General features: G+C 43.4%; 1 protein-coding gene across 1 annotated transcript in view; it reads left to right on the top strand.

Moving 5' to 3' along the window:
* The window catches only part of dpm3 (dolichyl-phosphate mannosyltransferase subunit 3, regulatory), a 1831-nt gene extending 1261 nt beyond the window's left edge, over positions 1-570 (top strand). The window contains exon 2 of the mRNA XM_082520489.1: positions 1-570. This exon is cut by the window's left edge and continues 971 nt beyond it. The gene's annotated coding sequence lies outside the window, so the exon portion shown is untranslated.
* Positions 571-8922: the final 8352 nt, after the last annotated feature.

Below are 8922 nucleotides of genomic sequence, written 5' to 3'. Positions count from 1 at the left end.
TCAAAGATCTTTAAATTAAAACGCATTGCTGTGGCTGAAGCCTGAGAAATGAGTAGTTTAATGAATGTTTTTCTGGTTAACCCATAAATGTCAAGAACGGAGGGGGAAAGGGTTTTGTAGCAGAGTTTGTATCCAGTATCATTTTTGCTCTAATCTGTTTGTGTAATGTGGTTTGACTGATTAGCACATCTTGCACCAGAAAGAAAGTCGAAACAGTGAATACACACATGGTGGTGTCTTTGGCTGTTAACTCTATACGGTTGCTTTCATGTTACTCTTTATGCTAAATTATCATCTGTACACAGTTGCTGTTCACTGCAATGCCAACAAACGCTCACATTGCACCAATCTGATTAAAGACCGCTTCCACTGGGAGATCTCAGATGCTTTCAATCAGCTTCGGCTCCAGAGTAGCGCAGCACATGCTGGACCTTGTTGCGTTCGTCTGGAGATTGTTGATTGGTGGATTAGATTTTATCTGTAAAGGAATGTACATTCCATTGTCCAGTTTGAGAGTTGTACCCTGAAGGTAACACTGAGAATTCATTAAATCTATTTTCCTCATTTTTATTTGGTCTAGAAATGTGTCTTTGTTGGTTTGAATGAGTATATGCATGAGTGCTTTTGTGTATGATGAATTCCTGCCTGGGGGCTTATATCAACTGTTCAATGCCTCCCTCTGTGTGAAAGACTGATCTGTATCTGTCTGTCGTAGTTAATGACGAACTATACGCTACACAGCAGTTCCACGTCTTCCCACACAGAAGTTTGGTTCATAAATTGGAAAAAAAAAAAAGTACGCTTAAGTCTGTAGTTCTGAACTAAATGTGATTTTGGCAGTTGCAGTTCTTTTGTGAAAGCCTTAAAAAGGCTGCCTCTGCTCATTTCCAGTGAGTGCCTGCTGCGCATAAACAAAGCGTAGCCTGGCCAAAGGCATCATTATAGTGCTTCAAAAGCTCCCATAACTTCTGAACAAATGCAAAAGAGTTGGCAGTTCTCTCTGTGCAGGCTCTGCCCGTTGTGCTGTTTGGCACATCATGCCTTGCAACGTCACCCCCATGAATGTCTGCAAGCTGTTGCTGGAGCAGACTGGATGAAAGACAAACCTCTCATTTACCAGAAAATCTTCTACTTTGGCATATACACCAAAGGCTTCCCTCTGTATGCCGTTATGTTCTTACTCGTAGCCACATGTACAGTAGTTGATCACTTTCCTTTGTTTTCACTCTCCCCAAATCCAACTTTGAAGACGTGGGTTGTTGGGATGAAAGTATACCTCGGAATGGGCCAAAGATGTTAGATAGGTGAACAGTGCAGGGAGTTTTGTGCCGTTTTATCCCTTCTTCAAAACATGCAGAAGATAAGCTCCATTCCTGACTTTTGCATTTACGTAACAGCAAATCTATGTAGGTGTAATCTTATTCAGAGATAGAGATAGAGACGAATTACATAAAATACTTTAATGCTCTTTTAAAACATCTCTGTGCAATTCATTTGTCCTAAATGTGAAGTGATTGCCATCAAAACCGCTGCTGTTTGGTGCTTAAGTGGCAGTATTCACAGGAGAGGATGCACCTGATAGAGTAAAGTAACATGACACACTGTGCAAAATCTATAATAGTGATTGCACAGTAATTCATTTTGTCTGTCTGCATACTCTTTTTGGCTTAGAGGTGAGAGCTTCGCTCCTCTCGTGAGAAATATGTGGAGAGCTTCCTTTGCATTTCAATTGACTTCTTAAAGATTCAGCTTTGTCAACTTTGAGAGCTGTTATTAGAGAGTGCATTTTAGAGGAGCAGCAGTAACAGGCCTTAAATTGTTACCTGGGCTCTGCAGCTGCCAGATGACTGGAGGGGGAAAAAAATGAAATCGAGAGCTGATTATCCTCTGTCGCTAGTCTGAAGTTGTGACTCGAGTTCCATTATTGTTCCTCCACCGTTAGCTTTTCTCGAAGAACGATTTAAAAAAAAAAAATAGGAAAGGCAGGTTCTTTTTTTCTGTAGAACTACATTTCATTTTATTCTTTGCTCAATTTCCTGGCTGTGCTGTGCAGGTTTACTGTATGTGCACCAGGGGAAACAAACACGGGTGACAATTAATGTGTCATGAAAAAAACAACACTTAACATCTGCCAAAACTTTGAATTAGCAGGGAGACAACAGTAGGGCAAACTGTGATGGGGATGTACTACTTTAGGTACCAGTGATACAAATAGAAAATGTACAAAGAATTTTACATCACTGGAAAACTTCTCAGCACTGTGCAGTTGGCAGTAAGACTCTAAGATTGAATTTTACAAGGCAAACAGCAGACATACAGCATCTCAAATTCAAATCAAATTCAAATTTTATTTGTCATATACACAGTCATACACAGTACGATATGTAGTGAAATGCTTGGACAACTGCTCGTGACCTAAAGAAAACAAAAAAAGAAAAGGCTATGAATAAGATAGGAAATAAATATGAAAAATTAAAAAGGGTAAATTTAACTAGGAAGGAATAAAATATAAATTAAGGTTAAAAATGAAATAACTGTACAACACAAATTAGAATGAAGGGTAAATTTAACTGGGAAAGAATAAGATAAAATATATAAATTAAAGTTGAAAATAAAATAACTGTACAACAAAATACACAATACACAATATAGAACTATATAAGAATGTATGAAGAAATCTAAGTATAAATAAATATATACACAATAACAGCAGCTGTAAAAGTATTAGTTCAAGTTCAAGTTCAACTTTATTGTCACTTCAACCATATACAGTTTAAAAATACACAGTGAGGCGAAACAACGTTCCTCCAGGAACCAAGGTGCTACAAGACAAGTTAGTGCAAAAAAATATATATATATATAATATATCTAGTAATAATATTGTGCAAAAGAGCATTTACAGGTTGGTGTGTGCGATGGTTTGGTGGTGTAGGTCAGTGTGTTTGCGCTTGTGTTGGTTAGTCAGTCCAGTCTCAATGTTTTGAGGTATTTGAGTTAAGCTGAGTGATAATGTTAGTGTATGTGTGTGTGTGCGTGTTTATCAGTCAGTCCCTTTTTGCTGAGGAGACGGATGGCTTGTGGAAAAAAGCTGTTGCACAGTCTGGATGTGCGTGCCCGAATGCTTCGGTACCTTTTTCCAGATGGCAGGAGTGTAAAGAGTGTGTGAGAGGGGTGTGTCCGATCAGCCACAATGCTGGTGGCTTTGCGAATGCAGCGTGTGGTGTAGATGTCCTCAATAAAGGGTAGAGAGACCCCGATGATCTTCTCTGCTGTTCCCACTATCCGCTGTAGGGTCTTGCGGTCTGATATGGCACAGCTCCCAAACCAGACAGTGATGCAGCCGCTCAGGATGCTCTCAATAGTTCCTCTATAGAAGGTGGTCAGGATCGGTGGTGGAAGCCGAGCCTTTCTCAGTCTTCTCAGAAAGAAGAGACGCTGTTGGGCTTTCTTGTGCAGGGAGCTGGTGTTGAGGGACCAGCCGAGGTCCTTCTCCAGGTGTACGCCCAGGAATTTGGTGCTGTCAACGATCTCCACAGAGGAGCCATTGATGCTCAGCGGTGAGTGGTCGCCTCGTGTCCTCCTAAAGTCAACAACCATCTCTTTTGTCTTGTCAACATTCAGAGACAGGTTGTTGTCCTTACACCAGTCCGTTAGTCTCTGCACTTCCTCTCTGTACGCTGACTCGTCGTTCTTGCTAATGAGACCCACCACGGTCGTGTCATCAGTGAATTTAATGATGTGATTTGAACTGTGTGTTGCTACACAGTCATGAGTCAGCAGTGTGAACAGCAGAGGACTGAGCACACAGCCTTGTGGGGCCCCAGTGCTCAGTGTGATGGTGCTGGAGGTGCAGTTCCCGATCCGTACTGACTGAGGCCTTCCGGTCAGAAAGTCCAGGATCCAGTTGCAGAGGGAGGTGTTCAGGCCTAACAGGCTCAGCTTTCCGATCAGTTGTTGGGGGATGATCGTGTTAAATGCTGAGCTGAAATCTATGTACAGCATTCGGACGTGTGAGTCCTTCTTGTCCAAGTGTGTCAGGGCAAGATGGAGTGCAGTGGAGATTAACCGGAAATGAAGAATATAGTGACCAGTGTTGTGCAAAAACAATGTCCAGAATGTCCAGTGTGTGTGTGTAAGAACCATATGTGTGGGTCAGTACTGTGTGGTGGTGTGATTGAGAGACCGTATCGCCTGCGGGAAGAAGCTCCTCCTCAGTCTCTCTGTGTTGGTCTTCAGGGAGCGGAATCGCTTTCCTGACCTCAGCAGAGAGAACAGTCTGTTGTTGGGATGGCTGAGGTCCTTCACGATCTTCCTGGCCTTGGTCCAGCACCGCCTGCTGTAGATTGAGTGCAGGTCAGGGAGCTCGGAGCGGATGGTGCGCTCAGCTGACCGCACAACCCTCTGTAGAGCTCGTCTGTCCTGCATGGGCGATCGTGGCTCAAGAGTTGGGAGTTCGCCTTGTAATCGGAAGGTTGCCGGTTCGAGCCCCGGCTTGGACAGTCTCGGTCGTTGTGTCCTTGGGCAAGACACTTCACCCGTTGCCTACTGGTGGTGGTCAGAGGGCCCGGTGGCGCCAGTGTCCAGCAGCCTCGCCTCTGTCAGTGCGCCCCAGGGTGGCTGTGGCTACAATGTAGCTTGCCATCACCAGTGTGTGAATGGGTGGATGACTGGATATGTAAAGCGCTTTGGGGCCCTTAGGGACTAGTAAAGCGCTATATAAATACAGGCCATTTACCATTTCCCGAACCAGGTTAAGATGTTTCCCGCCAGGATGCTCTCTATGGTGCAGGAGTAAAAGTTCCTGAGCACCTTGGAGGGCAGTTGGAAGTCTCTCAAGCGTCTGAGGTGGTAGAGACGCTGACGGGCCTTTTTCACCACGGTGTTGATGTGACAGGACCATGACAGGTCCTGCGTGATGTGAACTCCGAGGTATTTGAAGCTGTCCACTCTCTCCACTGGGCACTCGTTGATGACGGGGGTCTGGTAGTTCCTCTCCTGCTTAGTGCTGAAGTCCACTATCAGCTCCTTTGTCTTACTGACGTTTAGAAGGAGGTTGTTCCTCTGGCACCAGTTCTCCAGATTCCTAATCTCCTTCAGGTAGGCCGTCTCGTTGTTATCAGAGATCAGGCCCACCACGACGGTGTCGTCAGCAAACTTGATGATGGTGGTGGAGCTGGTAGTGGCCACACAGTCATATGTGTACAAAGAGTACAGCAGGGGGCTCAGAACACACCCCTGGGGGGCTCCAGTGCTGAGAGTGGTGGAGGCTGAGACATGTCCGCCCATCCTTACTGCCTGTGGTCTGCCAGTTAGGAAGTTGGAGATCCATTGACACATAGATGAGCTGAGTCCCAGATGCTCCAGCTTGGTGGTGAGTGTGGAGGGAATTATGGTGTTAAATGCAGAGCTGTAGTCTATGAAGAGCATTTTAACATAATTCCCCCTTCTAGTGTCCAAGTGAGTGAGTGATGTGTGGAGGAGATGAGAGATGGCATCGTCTGTGGAACGATTTGGACGGTAAGCGAACTGTAGTGGGTCCAGTGTGTCTGGTAGTGAAGAAATGATGAAGTCTCTGACCAGGCGTTCAAAGCACTTCATCACTACTGAGGTGAGGGCTACAGGGCGATAGTCATTGAGAGAAGCAGGGTAGGGTTTCTTCGGGACAGGAACAATGATGGACTCTTTGAAGCATGTGGGGATCACCGACTGAGATAAAGAGATGTTGAATATCTCAGTGAACACAGGAGCTAGCTGGTATGCGCAGTCTCTTAGGATACGACCTGGGATGCCGTCTGGTCCTGCTGGTCCTGCTGCTTTCCTGGTGTTCACTCTCGCATCTCCATTCTTTTACATGTAGGTAGTCATGATATGCTTCTTATTAATATACAGCTTTGTCTCATCACCACATGCCTTTTCCATGCAGGGCTACTAGCAATATAAACATGGCTATGGTAAATAAAAATGTAGGCGTAACGTGACTGCTTACATATTTTACTTTTATCCTTAAGGAAATCAAACCTTTGCAAAGCCCTATGATCATTGTATCACCTACATTAGCAGATCTCTTTAAGACCTCAATGTGATCTGCAGTATTAGAAATTCAGATTTGAGATTCTGCTCTCTTTCACACTGAAGATACGAAGCCATGCATTATTTAAAGTAGCTATTCAGTCTCGTAATACAAAGTGGATCATTCCGTAGACTTGTTCATGTGTCAAAGTCAACTAAAATCTCTGTGTTGTAAAGTGAATAAGTGGAAAACTTTAAATCCTTTTGTTGCGGTTTTTTTGCAGGTGATCTTTGGGGTAAGAGAGCCGCTTTCCAGCTTTTCATAATTGGTATGTCTGACAGTAAGAGAGGCTGGGAAAGATGACAAAAGTGCACAGAGTGTTCTTCACCTTCTGCTCCAAAGCCGCAAGGTGAAAAGCATCGACCAAATTGTGTGAGGAGCCAAAAAAATTGGAGGAAACCTAATGGGGACTGAGGCAGACGGTGAGAAGGGGCCAGGCCACGGGGTTGTGCCCACAGCATGGCCCCACTGAGACCTTCAGACACTATAAAAAACATTTCTAGAGACACTCTGTGACACTGCTGGGAGCAAATCCATTTCGACAGGCTGAGAACCAAGACTGAAAAATGATAGGTTATCATTTTTCCTGCACAGAAAAGACTTCTTTTTCCCCACCCACACATTTCACAGCAAAACCTCAAACCCATCTAGAGACGGACAGAAAGAGAGATGGAAATGGAGTTATTGAGGGCTCAGAGCTGAAAAAGATGGAGATTTGATACATTTGATACAGATACAGAAACTGTGAGGAGCGGTAATAACGGGACGAGAGTCACTTGGGGACAAATTGAAACAGGAGATAGATACAGAGAGAGCGAGTGAATTAAAAACGCAGAACAAAAGATGTGTGAAAGTACGAATGAATAAAAATGGGTGAAAATGACTAAGTGACGCCAACAGGAAACCGAAGCATGAGCTGGAACAAAACAGATGACCCTGGCAGTGGTGACGGAGAGTGTATGACAGGGCTTTTCGGGAAGAGAAGACCACACCCCAACCGCTGCTGATGGCAGGGGACCAAAACGTGTCTCAACTGGTCCTGAGACGCCATCTTATTCTGTAGAATCAAGGTGTTTTCTCCTTATTGGCCCTATCAGTCTCTCCCTGCTAATGCTTTTGCAGGCACTAAAGCAGAAAAGAGCATAAAGGGCACTTTAAACAGCGCTGCTGCATTAAAAATACATTTAATCCTAATATAAAGTGCATCATTACTGCATAAAAGGAAGGCGAACACTGCTTAAAAAGTCACTCATGGGTCAGCTTACTGTTCTTTCACTGCTGCGTTGATACTTACAGGACACTGGGTTGCCAATCTAGGGCAGTGTGAATGCGTATAAATGCTGCAAATAGCTACAATAACATTAGGTAACCTCCCAGAGGTCCTGTAAGCTAGATACTCCTGGCTCTTGTTAGAAGTAACATACGCTAGCAGGCAGACAGGGATGGATCATCGTGTGTCCTGCTGATAGGAGGCTCGACTAAGCACAGATATGCAGAGACAGACCAGCTGGCCATGCCAAGCCTGCTCTGAATTGTGTCCTCTACAGCCTCCACCCAGGTTTTAGGGTTGCACACTGCTGGCAAGTCCTCACTTTGTTGAAGATAAATTGATAAATCCAGTCCGTTTTTCTGCTTGAAAAGAAATATTTCATTCAGTTGCACCAGATTGCAGCTCTTGTGTATTGCCATTATATATTGGCAACTTTTGCTATTTGAGTTGCATTGCCAAGCGTTTATCTTTCAGAAATATTATTATTTGTCTGTGATTTCTTTTAATTTAAAACTAACAGTATGTAGATGCGCTGTGAGGCTATGCTCGCTCAAAGCGAGGCTTTGAATTAAATAGAAACTCATATAAGATTGCTGTGTGTCGTGCTAATATTTGGTAATTAACGTTAAACACAAAGTATATTAAAGTCATTTGTTTTGCAGGTATTTTTTTCCCTAAATTAAAAGTACAACAAATTAAAATTGTGACCTATTTCTTATACTAGAGGAAAAGTTATGAGTTCAGTCATTATGATTCATCCTGTGGGTGAGAATTCATTTAGATGTGAGCTGTTACATCCTAATTCAGAGCATTAGCATCCTGCTGCTGGTTTCACCAAAAATACTGGATTGTTTAATTACACCTACCACTGCTCTGCTTCAAAGACAGCTTGTATAAAGTATAATTACAGTTTAGGAAATGGAATTTATTGGAAACAGTTTTTTTTTAATGCAGGTGGTTAGAAAAGTCTTTGAGGATATTAGAAATACACCAGAAACATTGTTTTGTGTTACTGTTAATCTATTGATTAAATGATGACTGGCTCTGTAACTCGAATTTAATGAGAAAGGTCCCAAAATGAGGCTGTTGTATATCCTATTGAGGTTTTCATACGATTTGGTAATGGAAAACTTAAACACTCATATCGCTGATAAGATACTGCAATGTGAACTCAATCTAAGTATTCAATTCACAGTAGTTTAGCTCTTCTGCAGAAAACGTGGTAACCAGCATGACTGAAGTGGACACTGAGCGGATGAACCCATGCAGGTCAGATTTTAGGAAGTGCCCCTTACATCTCTTTGAAACCTAAGGGAGGTCATTCATCAGTTTGTGCAGCTGGTTTTAAAGCGTGACCCTAAACTCAAAAATCGCAAAACAAATGAAGATGTGTTGAGGATATCGTGCACTCACAGTCAGCTGCCCCAGTGTGTGAGATGAGTTCATTGATCTACTTCTGCACCGACCGATGATGTCTCTCCATTTCCTCCGTGTGTCTTCTGCTTTGACTCGAAAATCTAGGACAGACTATTTTGCACTTTCATAACTGCAACTACATTTTTCTGTCAATGTACTATGCATA

The sequence above is a fragment of the Aulonocara stuartgranti genome, assembly GCF_965226115.1.
Source record: "Aulonocara stuartgranti genome assembly, chromosome: 22".
In the NCBI taxonomy this organism is placed as follows: Eukaryota; Metazoa; Chordata; class Actinopteri; order Cichliformes; family Cichlidae; genus Aulonocara; species Aulonocara stuartgranti.
This window is presented reverse-complemented; position numbering and strand designations above follow the sequence as displayed.